Source organism: Thermobia domestica, chromosome 5, assembly GCF_964235325.1.
Source record: "Thermobia domestica chromosome 5, izTheDome1.hap1.1, whole genome shotgun sequence".
Lineage (NCBI taxonomy): Eukaryota > Metazoa > Arthropoda > Insecta > Zygentoma > Lepismatidae > Thermobia > Thermobia domestica.
In genome coordinates, this window is record NC_137458.1 from 191891902 (window position 1) to 191913438 (window position 21537).

At 34.7% G+C, this 21537-nt stretch overlaps 1 protein-coding gene across 2 annotated transcripts in view; it reads right to left on the reverse strand.

Moving 5' to 3' along the window:
* The window catches only part of LOC145684748 (uncharacterized), a 1464901-nt gene that overhangs the window by 716614 nt on the left and 726750 nt on the right, over positions 1–21537 (reverse strand). The gene's annotated exons all lie outside the window — the stretch shown is intronic.

Genomic DNA, 21537 nt, shown 5'->3' on the forward strand with positions numbered 1-21537 from the left:
GGTAGACAAGCAAAATCGTTCATATGACCATATGTCGGGAAATGTATCATTACAGAGTTGCCGCCATTGAGCCGCCTAATGGTGGAAATAGTCATATTCTGGTCGCTCCTTAACGTGAATCAATTTAAACCTCAATAACTCAGATCGTAATTAACCTAGGAAGATTTTTTTTGGAATCTATGTATTTCTAAAGGATGATACTTTCCGCTTATATATACAGGGTTAGTCAAAAGTCTTTGGACACCAGCATAAGTTTTAAAATCGACGGGAAAAGTAAAAAGTGATGATGAAAAAAGAGGTTTGATGAGGGACTGCAACTTTTGGAGTGTATGTCATTCATGGCCGCCATTTTAATATACGCCATTTTGGATTCAAGTCATTTTTTTAAAATGGGAAGGGGGTGTATGTCACATCAAATAACACCAGCTTGAGCTCAGAAATTTAGTAGTGTAATTTGTTTTTTCTATCTTGCACAGTTTAGAAGTTATTAATGTTCAAAGGTGGGAAATTACCTTGATACTGACCCAGTTCTCTCTCTGTTCCAGGTGATCTAAAATAGGTCTGACACGTGAGCAGAAGATCGAAATCATCCTTATATCAGTGGAACGCAGCTACCGAAAAATAGCTGCTGACTACAACAGACGGCACTCAGAAAGAGAACCGGTATCGCACAGCACGGTGGCTCACGTGATCACCAAATTCCGAGAGACGGGCTCTGTTCAAGATAGGGCACGTAGTGGGCGACCAAAGACTGCTACCAATCAGGAAACTGCAACGGCGGTTGTTGCGTCGTTTGTGAAAAGTCCTAAACGAAGTACCCGTCGTGGTCCCTAGCATGTGCAATAAGCCAATCCTCCGTTGTCCGGATATTGCACGCCAATCAGTGGCATCCTTACAAGCTGCACACGCAACATAAACTGAATGAGGATGACTGATCGCCGGTTGGAGTTCTGCATATGGGCTACTGAAAAACACGAACTGGATCCTGCGTTTGCCAAGGGCATACTATTCAGCGGCGAGGCGTATTTCACTTTGAACGGGGAGGTTAATCGACATAATTGTGGATACTGGTGTGACGCAAATCCGAACTGGGTTGACCCGAGTCGAGAACATAGTCCAGCGAAGGTGATGGTGTGGTGTGGGACACCCGCATCATTAGGCCATTTTTCATTTACAACACCTTAACTGCACCACAGTACCTGATGCTGTTGCAAGACCTTGTGTTCCCTGCCACACTGAAAGCTGACGGCATTTTCCTATCTTATTTTCAGCACGATGGAGCCCCTCCACACTATGGACTTGGTGTCCGCCAATGGTTTGATGAACAACTGCCAGGGAAGTGAATTGGTCGCCTGGTCCCGTGGAGTGGCCACCCAGATCCCCTGATATACCGCCCCTTGATTTTTAGCTATGGGGACATCTTAAGCAGATAGTGTATACTGAGACAATCCGTGATTTGAGACACCTGGAGGAGCGCATCCAACAAGCCTGTGACCAAATTTCAGGAGACATCTCCGTGTGCAGTCAGAGTGGTTGCGGCGACTACAGTTGTGCATTGCACGGGATGGACAACACGTAGAACATGTGTTGTAGCATTCAGTATCAAGGTAACTTCCCTCCTTTGAACATTAATAACTTCTAAACTGTACTAGATAGAAAGAACAAATTACACCACTAAATTCCTGAGCACAAGCTAGTGTTATTTGATGGGTCATACACCACCTTCCCATTTAAAAAATGACTTGAATCCAAAATGGCGGATTTCAAGATGGCGGCCATGAATGACATACACTTCAAAAGTTGCGGCCCCTCATCAAACCTCTGTTTTCATCATCACTTTTTACTTTTCCCGTCGATTTTCAAACTTATACAGGTGTCCAACGACTTTTGACTCACCCTGTATAATTTAAGTGTGGGAGTATCACGGTGGACATGTTAGGGTAATTGCTTGTTTTTTTTTTGTTTTTTGTATCAGCATTTTGGAGATGGCATTCCTTGGGGATACACTCATAAAATGCATATCAGCGGAATGCTTAATTTCTGCAGAACACATTGCTACTAAAATTATCTTCCTATCTAATTCAGAGTTTGATATATTGAGGTTTAAATTGAGAAACATTAAGGAGCGACCAGAATGTGACTATTTCACACCATTAGCTCAAAGGCCGTAACTCTGGAACGATGCATTTCCCGATATATGGTCATCTGAACTTTTTTGCTTGCCTACCCATAAGGAATCCACCCATGAAGTTTTGCCGTACCTTATATTTACACCCTCTATATACAAGATCCGTTTTGTAGATTTACGAAATCACTCTTTTTTCCTCAATCAATTTCAAAACGGGTCTTGAATGAGGTGGTCGCACTAGTAATGGCATTCCGTAGCGTCGTTACGTAACACACACAGTAAAAATAAAGCTTCGAAACCACAAATTGCAAGTTCTGCCGCAGATAATTCGGAAAGGTGTCTGCTTGTTGAGTGGGCAACTCAGATTCATATCACGGCTGGTACAGTTTGCTTTTGTTTCCCTTTCAAAATACATTTCTATATGTTTATATTTCTTCTTAATAATTACTTTCTTGCAATCTTAAATTAGTCGGGGTTAAGTAGTCAGAAGATTAAAATACAGGTATGACTACTTTATCCGTGTGTGTTTAGTCACATGTCTCTTTACATATTTGTTTCTTTCTTGGGGCCGCGGTGGCTCAGTGGTAGATCCTTCAACTGTGGTGCTTGGGGTGCCGGGTTCGATCCGTCCCCGACAAGTGAAATTTGTGGTGGACAAACACCGTGTGCGTGGGTTTACTCGAGGTTCTCCCACTTTGTTCATTCCACCATTTCATTCATTACTCATCATCACTGCCTCCTTTAACCTAACCGGCATAATCATGGGACGTAAAACTCAAAGATTTCATTTGTTTCTTTCTTTCAACTAGTGTTGCCACGAGACGAGACAGAAACAATTGACACGAGACGAGACAGACTACTTGTCCCGTCTCGTTGACGAGACGAGACGTCTCATGAAATGCCTCGTATCGTCTCATGTCTCAAAAATGCAAAGACAGTTTCTGAAATTATTTAAAAATTTATTAACTCGGAATAAATTATTACCTTCGAAAGTATACCAGCGTTTATTATTTCAAATGAGGACTATCCTAAAAGAACAAGGAAGACCTAAATTTTTTTTTAAAAGTTATTTCTCACAAACAGCTTTCATTTCCACCTTCCAACCGATTCAAGTTTAAATATTTAGTGATACTGTTCCAGATTCAAGAAACATTCAACATGAGACGAGACAGACTACTTGTCCCGTCTCGTTTCCGAGACGAGACGAGACGTCTCCTGAAATGCCTCGTATCGTGTCATGTCTCAAAAATGCAAAGACAGTTTCTGAAATTGTTTAAAAATTTATTAACTCGGAATAAATTATTGCCTTCGAAAGTATACCAGCGTTATTATTTCAAATGAGGACTATCCTCACAGAACAAGGAAGACCTAAAGTTATTTTTTGAAAGTTATTTCTTACAAACAGCTTCCATTCCCATTTTCCAACCGACTCAAGTTTAAATATTTAGTGATACTGTTCCAGATTCAAGTAAAATGTTAAACCTTTCTTTGAGATCAGTGTTTCAGAAGATTTCATACCGAGGGCTGGTGGTTATATCTATATATAAAAATCTTTTATAGAAATACAAGTTCTCTTAATGCCAGTTTCATCAGCAACTAACTATTGTTTCATGAGTTTTCTCGTTCCGAACAAAGACAGAAACGTGTAGGCCTTTTTCTGTACTGAGTTTGAGAGGATGCCGGTTTGACAATAAAATTTAGTTTCTTTTTATTGTTTCATGATGTTATTCGAACCAAAGTCATTTTTGAAATCAGAAAGTCAGATAGCCCTTTTTATTTTTTGAAGTGGCGCAAGAGGTTTTGAAAAAAAGATTTCAGAATGAGTGGGAAAGGCTTGCTTTTTGATTGTACCGACGATATTGACAAATATTCCTGTCGTAATAATTCATTACTGGAAACCATTGGCGCCTGAAAAAAATTTTAAGGCGGTCATCTCCATGGTTGCTATATTACGTCTGGTATTTAATATACGTACTTTGCTATATTACGCATACATTTTCCTGAGCAAGTGGGGCCGGGCCCCTTCCGTCTCCCTCCGTGCGTCTGTGGTCGCAACTAAGTAGTCGTTGTTTTAAGCAGTGTTTCTTCCAGACATGTTTTTGGGGCGCTGTTCCCTTGGAACTCTGAGAGTGCCCCCCACGGGGAGACCAAAATAATAAATCTATAATATAATAACAAATATAATAATACCAGCAGTACCCCCGGAATCCTCAATGTACCCTCCAGGAACATTTTTCCTGAAAGAAACACTGATTGGAAGATTGTAGTCGTGTTGTGTGTTGTGCTGATAACCAAACGAAAGTGGTTAAAAGCTGTAATTTTAATCACTTTGTATAACAGCTTCTTTTTGTGTGCCCCATCCGCTCTAGTGTTGCCACGAGATGGACATTTTACGTGTCTCGTCTCACGAGACGAGATATGGGACGAGACGAGACAGCTTGAAGTGTCATCTCGTCTCGTCTCGTGGAAACACTACTTTCGACCATGTGGGTTACTGCCCCGATCTTGGAAATGTCCTCGAAGGGATTGTGCTACCAATAACAGATTTTATTTGAACTAATTGACCAACTCCGATGCAAGATTGTTCCAATTTCGCCTATTCGCAATGTAATGGAATAGACAAACCTAAGTTTATATGGTTAGTGAAGGGGGTCCTGTGTTCGATTCCTGGTGGGGGCACTCGGTCGAAAAATTTAAAGGTTTTTCAGGCCAGCCACCTGAATGAGATTTCCCTTGGTTTTCCACATTCACACCAGGCAGATGCCAGGGTGATACCTTAGGTTTCAGATCGCCTCCTTTCTTCCCCAATCCTTTCTTCCTTTCCATCCCTCGAACGTGACGGGCTAAATGGTCTCAGATGCCGAAAGCCCAGAAATCTAGATCCTAAATCCTAAATTTACAAGGTTACTTCTGGGGAACATTGTTCTTTCAAATATATTTCTATATGTTGATATTTATTATTATTAATTGCTTTCTTGCATCTTTCCTACATTATTCTAGATTAGTTACCATCGGTTAATTTAGTCAGATTATGTATAGTTAAATACGGTTATGTATGTTTACCGTTTCGTTTCTTTTTTCAAAATACATTCCTATCTGATAACATGTATTGTTAATAATTTTTGTTACATTTTTAATAATTTATTTCATACACACAAGAGATAAAATAACTCATACATTTTAATTACACAGCACATAGTTCTTTGGCATGGAGGGTAATCTCCTTTGGTTATAGGAACATCTAGTATTACCAATGGTTATTTCCCTCATCCCCCTTGTAATTCGCACACCGTCAATAGATATAGAACATTGTTGAACTTTTCTCGAACCACTTCATCACACTCCTGGCCTTGTGCCATAGTGCATTATTTTGTCGAAAAATGCCACTACCGTTGGGAAACATGGTCATCATAAAGGGGTGTACGTAGTCTGCAAGCAGTGTGCGATACGCGTCGGCCGTCCTTGTGCCTTGCTCGAGCTACACTAGATACATGCTTACATGTATGTCCCCCAGAGCATTATTATTATTATTATTATTATTATTATTATTATTATTATTATTATTATTATTATTATTATTATTATTATTATTATTATATTTGAAGTACAATCAAATATCACGACATTAATTATTAGTTTTAATTAACTGAATTGAGCTGAAAATTAAGTCTTGATTTCGAAAGATTAACCATTAAGTTTATGCGTTCGGTACCTTTCTAAAGTAATAAATGCTGGAATTGGTTTCAAAGCTGTTTCTGAATGAATACTTTCTTCAAAATAATATTAAAAATTATAGAGAGATTTTTGAGACATTCGAGTCGAGTCGAGATTTTTACGAAGTGTCGACTCGTCTCGTGTCTTGGCTCGAAAATTAGAGTCGAGAAATAAGTTTGTCTTGACTCGTCTCGAATTTTACAGAGTGTGTCTGAACTCGAATTCTAGTCCAGATTCGAAACATGTCTCGACTCGTGCGCATCCCTAAATATTCATATTTTAAATTTGCAATACTCCCTCGCGAAAAATGACCCCGAAGTTAATTTACCAAAGTCTACTTTCTTCTTGTTAGACTAGTGATCGTGGTTTAGGATAGATTACGTAAAGTCAGACATGGTTATGTATGTTTACACTTTCGTTTCTTTCTTTCAAAATGCATTCCTATCTGTTCCCATTTATTAATAATAATTTATTTCTTGCATTTATTTATAACTATCAGAGAAAACATTATTCGCATGGTGGCTGTGTTTAAAAGTCAACGCCTGTATTAGTATCACCGTTGATTTCAGCCAATGCGAAAACTATGAATTTGACATTAATATCGGTCATTTTGGATTATTTTTACATGTCAGGTATCCCCTCCGGTACCCCGTCCCGCAACTAAGTGGGGTTAATTGGAAGTTAATGCAATAGGAGTTTCACCATTGATCTCAGCGACCGCCAAAAATTTGAATTTGACACTAATATCGGTTATCTTCTACTACTATTACATGTCCCTGTAAACGTCTCCTGAGACCCCCCTGGTTCGATTAAAAAAACGCTTAGTCTTGATCTGGATTCAGGCCAAGGTACCCAAGATCAAAATTTGGTAACTCTCGGTCCTCTCGTCTGATCTCCAGGCAACACACAGATACATAAAAACAGACAGACACACACACAAACAAACTTTTTATTTTATTTATATTAGATTAGGTGTATTTTAAACAGTGTTTCTTCCAGAAGTGTTTTAGGGGGTACTGCCCGCCCGTAGCTCTGAGAGTGCCCCCCGGAAGAGACCAAAATAATACGTCTATAATATAATAGAAAATACAAAGTTGTCAAGAGTGCCCCCGGAATACGAAATGTGCCCCCTCCCCAGTAGTTTGGTTACCTAACTTCTGGCCCACTTTGCCCCCCCCTAACTACCCCCAAACATATATGAAGCCGCCACTGACCATTGAACTTTAACACAGAATGATACCCCCAAGTGAGATCGCATATGCTTTTATGACATTTAAAAATCATAAAAACTTACATCTAAAACTTACAACTAAAACTTACAATCTAAAACTATTTCTCTTTTATCTTATAATGTCCCCATGGTAGGGTATTGACCCCATCCTTTAAAACACATCTCTTATCATCCACGCAACTTAAAGCTAGCTTATTTACTTCTATACTGTACAAATCGTGCTTATAACTTCTAATCAAATTCATCTTCTTATAATATTCTTTTTGGCTAATCAAACAGTCCTTATACTCGTTAAATGACAGTTCTTTATACACAACACTCTTCTTAACACCTTTAGCCTTCTTACAACACTTTTCTTTATCGAACTTACCTTTAAAGTCTTTATCTGTTAAATCTATTTGGGGTGCTCTTATACTGTACATCTTACTTCTTAAACCCACAAACTCTTCTATGATTGTGCCTTTAATCTCATCCTTCATTTTACCAAGTATTTTCTTATTGATTTGCGGTATCTTATATTTGTTATCTTTAGGGTAGTCACTGGTATCGAAGTAATCAATGTAGTTTTTCATGTCCTCGTACACATCTTCTGTTTGGATATGATATATATAGCTATCAGTATCTGTATAACATACTTCTATTTTGTCTTGGTATTTTGGTTTCATCACATTGTAATGGAAGTCGTACATTAAATATTTCGATAGATCTAAGATACTCATTCCAACATATATTGGTTTATTGAAAGTTAATTTTGTTTTATTCATTATGATCGCACATAGATTCTCAGTATAAATAATTCTATCTTTAAAAATTGGTTTAGCAATTAGTTTTTCTACTCTTGTTGGATCACATTCTATTTTTATAGGTTTACATCTCTTTCTAATATTTTCCATAGTCTTTCCAAAAACTGAATTGTTCATGAGCTTATAGAAGTCTTTTTCAAAGTCATTTGCTGCTCTAGTTCTCATCTGTGTGTTTAAATCAATATATTTCTTTAACCAATCTGATTGTTCGAACTCTATAACTCGGTGTATCTTGGTAAGTTTTAATCCAAGTGAAAGACATTGTTTTAGGTTTCGATAGTGAATTACATATTTTTCTTTGTCATATAGGGTTGTTAAGAGTTTTGATTGTTTTGAACCAGGTGGACACATGTTTTGAGGTGCTAATGGGTAGTCTTTGTGATAGTCATGCAATTCTTTAGGATATTCAAGATCAACTTCTAATATGTAACCAGTATCAGAATCATCAGGTATATTTGTGAAATCTATTTCTCTTATCTCATCTTCACTTAACCATCTGAATCCCTTATACGGCATATATTGACTCATTGCCCACCCATACAAGTTATTGGCATCTAGATACATTAAGTAAGAATCTTCTTTATCCTCATCGTAATCTTCCATATACTTATTGTTTGCTTTCACATATCTTTTTGAGCATTGACTAATCCCGCCTCTTATACCTTTCTCTATCATCAACACCATATCGTAATCAGTTAATAACTCTAGTTTTATAGTTGTCATCTTTAACATTGCATCCCAAGCTAAACCTGGTGCCGTCATATACCAAGCTGGATCGAGACCATAAGCTTTAAGACATGTTTCTCTAAAGTTCTCAAACACATCTGCTAATAACAACACATCGGTTTTTAGATATAAGTCATGGTATTGTCCTAGATTCTTAATTTTAAATGTTTTCCACACTTTCTTTGCATGCTTAAAATCCTCATCGCTTATATGTGTGTTGTTAAGCTTGTTGTAGAATGCTTCCTTTGGTGGTAATTTTCTTTCTCTAAACCTATCCCAATTGTTAACATAATCGTACGGATAAACACCTTTTCTTGTTACAAGGTCAAATTGTTCTTCATCAGGATAGAAGTGTTGTGTGTGCACCATTTGTTCTCTCGTTAGGTTTGATGATAATTTGTCTAAACTACATGCCATAAATCTAAATGAATCTACGAATTTTAATTTGATAGTTCCAACTTTTTTACTGAATGATATGTAGCGTTGCTCGTTATTAGGTATTAATTCTATTTGTTCTTTATTACATCCTAGCTCTTTTATAAACAAGTGAGAGTCATATCCAGATAAGTTGTGTGTAATCACTGGTACAAACTTAGGTATTCTAACTTTCAAATTACAGTTGTTACATAATGCAGCTACAAACTCTCCTGTTATATGATCGTGATGTTTAACTTTGTGGTTTTCTGGTGTATATTTTACTTTACAGTAAGAACAGGATTCGGATTGGTTGAACTCTTTTATCTGTTTACGTGTTAATGGTAGTTCATTATTTTGACTATATATGTTTGATATTTGTTTGGCTTCTTTCTTTAACATTCTTATGAACTTCTTAGCTGCATCTTTACCTCTATACACAACAGGATTAGTTTTACTCCCATCACTTTTTACAATATAGTAACAGAATCCGGATGGTTTGTGCTGTTGATATTTTTTGGTATATGGCTCGTTATCTGGATAACATTCTTTACAACCCATAACTTTATGTTGCAAACATTCAAAGTCAGCGTAAATCGTAAATGGCAACTTCATCGTAAATTGATAGTTTTTAAATTCAACGTATGTATCTTTCGGTGGCATTTCTATCTTAACAGCTTCGTGAGTGGAACAATCTTTTTCGTGTTTATCTAATGCACATTGAGAGTAAAAATATAACAAGCATCTATCACATAAGTATTTTCGAGCTCTCCATTTAGTTATTTGACTGCTTACTAATCTACTTAGATCTTTAATCCAACAATAGTGTGTTTTAACTTGGTCTTCATTTTGTTCTTTTACATATAATAAATTCACATGGATGTCTTTCTTGTTTTTAGTATGATATAAAACGTATATTGTATACTTTCCATCATCGTTATATGTATAAACGTTAAATGATATATTGAGCCGTCTTTCAATTTTTGGGATGTCACTTAGTTTTACAGGAAAATGAATATCTTTTAATATTGTTTCTAAGTCTTTAACAACTTGCTTGTACTTTGGTGGTCGTTGTGGATGTTTCTCAACAGGATGCAATGCAGAGGCAATTGAATACAAGAAACATTTTTCATCCGTGTTCTTTACATTGATAACAGCTTTTTTCTTTTTAATTTCATTTGGTAGTTCTATATATGATGATCCTCTATATGGCGCATATTTATTAAGAGCTAACTCTAAGTAGTTTATATTTGTAAGAGCCCATCCAGAACCTCTAGCTTGGAACTCATCCATTCTTGCTCGTAATATTTGTTTAGCATCACTTAAGAATTCTTTTAGATTGGTTGATTGGAATACCTCTTTGTTATTAATGTTGAAGTAAATGTCTTGAATCTCTTTACCTTTCTTATATTGACAGCTTATTAGGAGATTAGCCTTTAACGATCCATGTTTTTGTAAGCTGATGTTCAATCTATTTATTAAAGCTTTTGATGTTGAATTGATATATTGTTCTAGAGGATCATGTTCTTTATAAGTTGTTATAAATCTCCATGTTTCTAATCTTGATTTGAATGCTGTGCTTTTAAGTTTTACATCGATTGGTTGTGATTCAACTTTGATTCTTGGTTCTTCAATTACTTCTTGTTTAAATGGGAATATATTTCTAATCTGCCTTCTGCTTTGTTCATCGTCATGTTGTTTAAGAAGGTCTATTAGTTCTGCTTTTCTTAATCGGGAATATCTTCTGATTCCCCGCTCTTTACATTGTCGTCTTAAATCTATTACAGTAAACTTATTATAATTACTCATCTTATTTATTATATAGAAAATCTTCGTTAGTACTCTTCACCGGGTTATTTCAATTCATTTTCATTTTCTAACACATCGTTTAAACATCTGCACGCGTCTGCCATTGCCTACATATGTTTCCTCGTTGTGTTAGTCTAGAACTTTCATGGGATTAACCCATCAAAGTCACATATACACATTTAAAACTGATTCATTTTTGTAAGCTTACTCATCATCATCATCATTATCATCATCATAATCATCACTACCATATTTGTATTCATCATCACTACTCAAATCAGATGTTTTTTGTTGCATTACTAATAACTCTTTTTCCTTTAACAGTATTTGCTTCTCTAGTAGTGTTGCTAAGAGTTTAAGATCTTGATGAATTAGTTCAAGTCTATCATGTAATAAATCAAAATCTTTCTCCATATTTGTTATATAGAAAACCAACAAAAATGAAATAAATTTAAAAATCTAAGAATAAAAAACAAACATGACTAGTGCTAAGGAAATATTATCCTACAAACCTGTATTTGATTGTGTATGTAAATATTTAGATATTGGTGGTTATAACGATGAAGACAAAATAAATTTTAGCGTGTCCATAGGTATGTTAGATCATTTGTTCAAGAAAGCCACTAAAGAAAACAACTCATTTCTTACACAAAACATTCTCTATGCGAACGTTATGAACTTGTCAGATGAAATATTAGATTCACTGACTGATGAACAATGGCTATCTATAGGCCATGATGATTATGAGGAGGAATATAACTATGATCACATTACAGAAGACTTCATACGTAAATATCTACAGAAAGTTAATTTGATTGAAATATGTTTATGGAAAAATTTATCGGAAGAGTTTATAAGAGAATTAGCTGATAAAGTTGATTGGGAGATTATTTCAGGAAGCCAAGACTTATCAGAAGACTTTATAAGAGAATTTGCAGATAGAGTTGATTGGAAAGAAGTATCGTATCACCAAAAGCTATCTGAAGAATTTATTAATGAGTTTATAGATAAAGTTGATTTTGATGCTATATCTTACAAAAACGAAGTCTCTGAAGTTTTTATACGAGAACATGCAGATAGAGTTAATTGGTGGTACATATCTGGAACTAAACAATTATCAGAAAACCTTATAAGAGATTACGCTGACAAAGTAGATTGGGAAATGATTTCAATGTCTCAAAATTTAACAGAAGAATTTATTGCAGAGTTCGAAGGTAGAGTTCATTGGCGTAACATTTCAACTTATCAAGACCTATCTATAGACTTTATATATTCATTTAGACATTACGTAGATTGGAGAGCTATAATAAGAAAATATCATAATAATCCCAATTTAGGTGATATGTTGAATGTAGCATTCGCTGTTGCAGCAGAGGGTTAATGCATAACTAATTATCTTTTATGACTATTATACCATAAAAGTTGTATGTTTGAAAGGGAGCCAGTGCTGGTGGCCCCCTCAGTTGTAATTAAATCTTCTTCTGGTAGGGATGTTCAAAACTCATTACTTTTACCTTTACAAATCTCTTATACTCAAAAACAAATCAACAACAAACTCATCGTCGTATTCTCCTTCAATATCCACGTGACAACCATACGAAACAACACAGCTGTATTTTTCTTTCACTTTGTTTAGGAGGTTGACTGAGTTTGGATCTTTGGTTTCTGATAACACTGACATTCTTGGGTACTTTTCTTTAAGACACTGAAGTCTTGCTTTGATGTTTCGCTGCTGAATCCTTCCAACCCAATATTTGTATGACTCGTAACGCCTAACCTGATCGTGTTTGTCTGTGTCGTACTTGTCTACTATGTCTTGAAGCTGACCAGCTGTGAAGTTCTTTTTAATAATAACTAGCTTGTGTACTTTCCCTGGATCTTCTGTATGTTCAGCTGCGATTGATTTAAGGTGTCGATTTTCAGTTTCTAATTTCTCATTGTTTATACATAACTGATTCATTTGTTGTTCTATCTCTTGCACTCTTGCTCCTAGTTGCTCCTGTTTATCCTTGTATTGTTTAAAGTCTTTCGTGTAATAGTCGATAACGATTTGATTGCATTTAAGGTAAAACTCAGGAGAAACCCATCGAGATATATCTAAAATCAACTCTTTACATACATATGTTCCTCTTATTTCGTTCCATGTTTCACCTTTACCTCCTGTTACTTTTCTAATAATTTCATCCCCACGAATACGTTGCAATGATTTTATATAAGAAATTAACTCTTTAGATTGTTTATTTTCTAACCATTTATAAAATTTCTTTCCTCCATCTTGACACAACTTGGTAGCATTAAAGTATCCTGTACTCTTATCTATAATCAACTTGAAATCACCAAACAGACCATACCAGTAATCATCTTTAATCTGCTCGTAACAAATATCGTTTAAACTAAGAGAACTATCCATAGTACTCATATTTATTAGATAGAAAATCTTTATTTTTAACTTCATTTTCATTACCACCTAGTTTTACTGTGTAAGATGAGTTTCTGAAGTTCCTAGCTTCGGAGGAACTTATTTCCCCACGTGCAAAATCCCACACAGCGAAACCAAACGAAGCAAGCAGATGGTACTAAATTTCAGAACATTTTTAGCCCCCTCTGTATTCGGAGGTCCAAAATGTTCTTAAGGGTGAGCAATACCGACCCTGGAAATATGCTATGAGGGGTATCGTTTCGTTATCCCCTTATCTCGATCAAACTATCCTTTTATGGCATAATAACCATAAAAGACAACCATTTATATTTACACTACAACATTACTTTTATCTATCCAACTATTATGCGAATCATCAAACCCTAGCCATTTGACATATACTTTGTCACCTTTCTTTCTCAACACCTTTTCTACCAAGTATTCATCTTTGTGTTTCGTCTTTAATAGTTCTGGTTCGTAAAATCTACCTTGCACATCCTCTTCTTCTAAATCTTTAATTCTATAGGTAGGCGGATTAGATGGAATAACTTCACTAATAACAAATACTTCTGTTGACCAATTAGGTGTATATCCTTTCTCAAATAACCCTTTCGACTTACTTATACGAACATGATCACCTAACTTGTATTTGGGCTTAACACGCTTATATTCTTTTTGATACACTTTCTCCAATATTACTCGCTCATTCTTTTTGCTAACTTCTATAGGTTTTAAACCAATTGTTCTATGAATTTGATGATTATACTCTTTAACTAGTGTTGGTAATATCTCTATCCATTTGTAGTTCCCTTGTGTTGTGAACCTTTTCACGCTTAAGCGTTCTATTGAATCTTTCAACCACAGAAGCTTTCTTACCACTATAGGTTGAGTAGTGATTAATCTTATTTTCCTCCATTAACTTCTTAAACTCTTTATTGTAAAACTCTTTATCTTGATCTGTTTGTAAGTTACTAGGCTTTCTCGTTCTTAATATGGATTCGAATGCTTCTGTAACATTCTTCCCACTCTTATCTTTAACAGGAACAGCAAACGCATATTTCGAGAACACATCTATAATCGTTAGCAAATATTTATAACCTTTATTGATTTTGGAAACGCCTTTTAATACTCCGCTATCCATTTCTACAAGATCAGCCTGCCAAAGATCATCGATACCTTTTATAACTACGCTTAATCTGTCAAAGTTTTTTCTAGATGGTTTGTGAATTTCTTCTACAATGTCTTCTCTAACACCTTTACCTTCTTCTAGTCAATCAGGCTTTTTAACGAATTGGGTTTTAGTAACACCACATACAGAACAAATACCTTTCTTTAGATATCTTCCATTCTTTGTTTGTTCAATTCTAATGGTATCTTTCTTCGTATCTGTCACTTTCTTACACTTAACACAATACATCCTGTTTATTATATAGAAAATCAATAACTATCGCTGTTTAATATTATGCTATCAACATTCTTACCATCATCATCACTATCTTCGTCTTCTCTTTCTACATGCATAAGAAGCAATAGTAATTTACCATGTTTCAGACCAGAATCTTTAGATGGTCTAATTGCCAAATTATCATTTGTATTAAAGTGCAATGGAAAAGTTTCAACTAGAGAATCATTTAAATATAGATCTATATAATACGTATTGTAAGATGACTCTATATGCATTAACCTACCTTTATAAAGAAATTTGTATGTGATAGAGAGATTATGTATTAAAAAGAACGGAGTTTCAACATTTTCTGATATCAACCGACTATGAAGCTCTATAACATAACTCCGTTTGATGAAGTTAAGCTCTTCTTTCAACATAGCAATGTCTTTTCTCACAACTGCATTATCTAACTCTGATGTCATTTTAACATTACCAAAGATATCCATATTTATTATATAGCAAACGTCTTTAGGAAAGCTCTCTCTCTATGTACATTACAACAAACAATAATTGTCCTTCTTCCATAGCAGAATTTTTATTTGGTTTAATCGTAATTATATCGTTCTTCTTAAAGTCAAAAGGTATCTCTTTAACCAAAGTATCGCCCAAATATATATCTAGAAAGTATTTATCCAAACTTAAGTCCATGTGCATTATTTTCCCATTATAGAGAAATTTGTAACCGTTAGAGAGATTAAATATTCTAAAGATTGGCTCCTTAACGTTTTTAGCTCTTAACCGATATAGTAGAGGCATGGTTTCTTTCTGCATAACCAGTTTAGTAGTATCCATCCTAATCTTTTGAAAATCTTCTTTCTTTATGTATGTGTCTTGTAACGTTTCTAATGCATCTTCAAATCGTTTTCTATCGTTCTCTAATTGGGCTTCTATTGATCTAAATTGACTTACGCTAGCAATATCATTTAAATTCTCCAACAATTTTAATTTTTCCTCGCTAATATCAACATCACCTTTTCTATCTTTAACATTACCAAATATATCCATACTCATTTATTATACAGAAAATGCCCATCCTAGTTTTTCAAAACATTTCTTTAGCATCTCTATTTGTCTAGGTGAGCGTTTAAAATCAATATCAACATGAACATCGTGCTTTCTCAACAGATAGTGCAATACACATTTCAAGTTAATAAACAATGCTCTTTCCGGATACAGCTCCCTAAAGACCTCGTGTAAGTTTTCGAAGTCGTTTATAAGTGTTTCTTCCATATGTCGTAAGTTTAATGGTTTTTGATCCGTAAGGTGATAGTGTATTAAATAGACATCATCATAATATTTTGTGTATTTGTTTTTCTTTAGTACTTTTAGAACATCTTTTGTTGATATTAAATCTCTTGGTATATCTCTAAGTTCATCATTTAACACCTTGAGCACCTCTTCGGGAATAATTCTATCCTGTAAAGCTTGCAAACGAGATAACTGTAACTTAAACCTTTTTGTAGTATCGTACCATGGTTTTCTTACGCAAGCAGCTTTCGTTTCTTCACACGTACTGTAAACCCAACCACTCTCTACAGAACAATCGCCACAAATGTATCCGCTCAAACCTTTTGTTAATGACTTACTACCACAATAACTGCATTGTAATGGTCTAGAGCTATAACTCGACAACAAGTCCTTTAAGGTAATTATTGGACGTAACTTTCTCAACTCTTCTTCCGTGTACAAAACTTTTGGTATTAACCTTTTCCATAGATCAATAACATTGTATACGTTGTTTTTATCGTTTAAGTCTATCTCGCTATCATCCTGAAAATACTGATAAAAATTATATCTATCTAGCTCATCTAGTTCATCCTCATGCTTCTCAAAATAATCTAAAAATCTATTGTGTATAGCTTCCATATTTATCTTAAAGCAAAACTTTTATGGATACAAAACCATAAAAGCACTTAATCATTTTTAATCATATACATAACGTTACTAAAAGAATACCCTTGATTTAGAAGATTTAAAACCTTAACACAAAGATGACCACATATAACTGAGTTAAAGTCTTGTATTCGTTCGTCATTGTAAAGTAAGTTTTCAGTACCAAGATATTGTACCAGTTGTTTAGGAGGCACACCACCATAAGAATCGAACACGTACTTTATGTTGTTATCTTTCCAATAGCATATCCAATGAGTACCAATGTTTTTTGATTTATCAAGGTTAACTACGCCGCACTCATGTACATAAGGTTTTTGTGGAAGTTCATCACTCATAAATACACCTCTAAATCGTTTTATCTTTAGTTCTTTAGCCAACCTCTCTATATCGAAGTTGGTCAATGGTTTTAGTTTTTTGACTTCTTTGGTTTACCTGCTCCCTGCTTTTCTTCCATAGCCATATTGTGCCTTTTTTGTTCTTCAAGTTCTTGTTTATTCTTCTTAGCATCCAGTACAGTTTTAGTAATCGCTGCTGCACCACCTGCTAATGAGCCAACTGCTCCTAAAGCTGCTAGAATGGCTGCAATTGTAAAGATAAAACCGCCAATATGCTCTTTCTTAATCTTTTTCATTTGTGCAGTAGTTAAAGTTAAATCCATTCCTTTACCTTCTTTAATTTTCTTAGCTTTATCGTTAAGTTGTTTCTTTGTTAATACATGATCAATATTTAAATCCTTTAGTTCGTTATAAGGAACACTAAACATACAACCTTTAATAGAACACATCTTCCTATTTATCTAAGAGAAAATCTTGGTTTGCAAAAGTACAGTTGTTGTTGCTCCACCAAAATCAATTAAGGAATCATTCTCATCTGTTATCCTTATCTCAAAATTATCAGCCTTGTTTTTAGATATAGGGAAAAATAATGGATAATTAGGCTCGTAAATAATACTATGTTTAAACTCAGCATCTGTTTTAAATGATGCTATAATTCCTGTTTCTCTATGTGTGTACTCCGTATCTTTAACAAACATACCATCTGCTATATTACAGTGAACATTAATTGTATCAAATGGATGACACTTAGGTAACTTACTTCCAATATGTGTTTTGTTCTTTTCTAAAAATTCAAAATACCTAAATCCAAGAACTGTACCTAAATTTCCCATTGTCATATCAATATCACCTGTTTCTATTTTTACTCTATTTGTTATATGATCCTCTTTTAACGTTATGTTTATGGAGCGAGATTTTAAATACTCATTAAGACTGTTTAAGCTGTATTGTCCATTTGGTATACGAACAGATTCGCCTCCATACGTAAACCGCGCATTATGTGTAACGTTTGGTGTCAGATATGTACTGTAAAACCCAACTAGTCCTATACTTAAATAGTTGCTGCTGTTGTCTAATTCGTAATGGAGCTTCTTCTTTAAAACAGAAGTATCACTCGTTAGTTTAAATACCTTAGCCATTTATTATATAATAAATGAACGAGTTTGATTTACCTAGAGATATTCCAAGAGAGAAAGTAATCAAGCTAATAGAAGATGTCATTCGAAAGTTAGAATGCAGTTTAAAGAAGAAAAAGAGAAAACTACGAATTGTTAAATATGCATACTACACTTTGATCACGTTGTCGGTTATTCTTTCTGCAACAACTGGGTTTATTAATATTTTTATACCTGTAACAATTTACTCGATATTGACAACGTCTCTTGCAACTGGAAGTGCTATAATAACAGGTTTGTCTTCTAAGTTAAACATAAGCAAAAGAAAAGACGAATATAAAACCATTGTCACTCTTATTAACTCATTTAAAGAACAGTTAGAGATGATAATAACATTGAATGGCGAAATGGATAGCGAATATATAAAAGATATGTTGCTTAAGATCAGAGAAGAACTTAAAGATATAAGATAGGTTATGTAAATACAAATCAAGTCTCTAATCTTTGGCCCTTCACATGTGTAGGGCCTAAAAGTCTTGTAAACGTACAAGCACTAACTAAACACATAGACGAAGAAGATAAAACACAACTGTCACATATAAAGGGGGTTGTACAGGAAACGCTATCTGTCAATTCACAGCCTCATACAATCTTCATCAACGAACCGGGTCTGTACTAGTACTATGAGCAGAAAATTAACGGTCGGCTTTCCGACCGTTTCAAACAAGCATCATATGAGATCAAAGGTGATGATTTTCTCTATAATAAATGAGTAAGAAAACTATCAATTGGGATGTAAAAGAGATGATAAAAGAAACAACAGCTAAGAAAAGAAATGGAGAGCTTATACCTGATGATATTCGCTGTCTTATCGTGGGTCCGTCGGCGTGTGGTAAAACTTTTTTGTTATTTAACTTCTTATTACAGCCAGGTTGGTTAAACAACAATTACTTCTACATATATTCTAAAAGCATGAATCAGCCAAAGTATGAGCAGTTAAAAGATCGATTTGAGAAAGCATAACTAAAGTTTAAGAAACAAATAGCAACGTTCTTAAGCGGTAATGATTCTATTGTGCCTATTGATGAATGTGAAAAATACTCTGTTGTTGTGTTTGATGATTACATTTTGGAGAATCAAGATACTGTTAGAAATTACTTTACAAGAGGTAGGCATAGACATTTAGACTGTTTCTATCTTGCACAAACATATTCAAAAGTACCTAAACAGCTTATAAGAGATAACGTCAACTTCCTATGCATATTCAGACAAGATGATACTAATCTTAAGCATGTGTATAATGAGTTTGTTGGAGGAGATATGTCTTATGATAAATTTAAAGAGATGTGTTCAAAATGTTGGCAAGAAGATTATGGTTTCATAGTAATTGATATGACAAGGAAGGTAAACAATGGTAAGTATAGGAACAAGATAAAACACTTCTTGAACGTTTGATGTTTATTGACGTTTGACGTTTTAACGTTTGACGTTCTTTGACGTTTATTGACGTTTATTGACGTTCTTTGACGATTATTGACGTTCGTTCGTTTGCTATACAATAAATGGATGAGAAAGAAATTGATAAGAATATTAAGCTGAAGGAGTTCTTGATAAAGGGATTCAAATCTTGGAAGAAAGAAAGAGCAGGTATATACGATAAATTTAAGACACAAGAGCAACCTGTAATTGATGCTATTCAAAACTTGGGAAGTGAGATCAAAGAAGTAGGAGAACAAAATAAAAATCTAATAACTGAACTTGTTCCAGTTGCACATAAGACGGCTTCAATAGATCCCAGTCTACTAGAAACACCTAAAAAGATAACTTATGATAGTTCTCCAAGTAGTAGTGATACGCCTATAACGGGAGAAATAAAACAAATGAGAAAACAAATTAAAGACAAAGTGGAAGGAGTAGAACCTTTAACAACAGCACAGTCATTTGGTAAGATTGCAACGAAATATTATAGTAAAAGAAATGATACTGTGTTTGGAATAAGAACTGTAGAAGAAGATGGAAAAATAATAAACAAGATAGGAAATTTGGAAGTTAAAGTGAATGGTGATGATTTGATAATTAATGGTAAAACTTATAAAGGAACAGAAGGTCTGTGGGAATTGTTAACGACGAATACTAGTAAAACCATTGAAGATTATGATGATGATGATTTTGAACAGTACAAGGAAATAATAATAGACTCAGATGCTGCCTTCCAAAAATATAATCGAGATAAAAAGGTAGCATCTAGTAGAGGTTCAAAGTACATTAATATTATCAAGCCTATTTGGGATAATTATATTAAACCAACTTTACCCCCAACTCCTAAAAAGAACACGACACCTAAAAGGACTGGTGAAGGAATTAAACAATATACAGAGATACCTAAAGAATATATATGGATGGATGATGTGAGAAAGTTAATTGATCGGTTAATAGTTATAGATGGAGAAGAAAGGGCTGGAAATCATAACTTTTACAATGAGAAAGTAGGTATAGTGAGTATGATTAATAATAAGCTTTCGCAATTTATTCCTAATGATCCAAAAGGTATAGGGTATTTGATTAAGATCTTAAATATGTTTCCACCACGATTCTGGAATGATGAGAAGCTTGGAAAAGGATTAGTAAATGATTTGATTAATAAGCTCCCATTTGAATTACATATTCCAGGTTTCAGATTTTGCGGGCCTGGGACTAAGCTTCAAGAAAGATTAGAAAGAGGTGATGAAGGTATTAACCCATTAGATGAGGCTTGTAAAGAACACGATATATACTACAGAGACAATAAAGATACAGAGTCGAGACATATTGCAGATAAGGAACTAGAAACTAAAGCATGGAAAAGAGCATTTAGTAGTGATGCGCCAATTGGTGAACGATTAGCTGCTTTTGGGGTTGGTACTGCTATGAATGCTAAGGTTAAGTTGGGATGGGGATTATAAGTTTTTGATTGTTAATAGGGGCTTCACATGTGAAGGACCAATGATTCTTTTATGGGTATATCCCATCAAAGCGCTGTTTCAAGATTTTCTTTATAATAAATGGAGAGTGTTGAAAGTTACGAGTTACAGAGTTTTAAAGCTAACACAAGAACATTTAATAATTTGAATGAAGCTAACAAAGATATTGATTTTGATTTCGACGTGGGTGATGGGTTCGTACATCCACACAAAGCAGATTGTCATATGACTTTTGAAGTTGTTGGTGCATCAGTTGGAGGAACATTTGGTGCAAATGATACTATAAAACTTGTAGATAACTTCTTCCCATTCTTCTTTTCTCAAATTGAGGTTAGAAAGCATGGAGTTGTTATAGATAAGATTGAGCTACCTGGAATAACATCTACAGCTGTCGGAACATTAAAGATTTCCAAGCCAGAAGTTGAATATTTAAAACAAGCAGGATTTGAAACAGATGATAAACTTGGTCTAAGAAAGGACTTTAGTGTTTTATATCCATTAAGATTAATTCCTGGCTTTTTAAGTGATTATAAAGAGGTTATG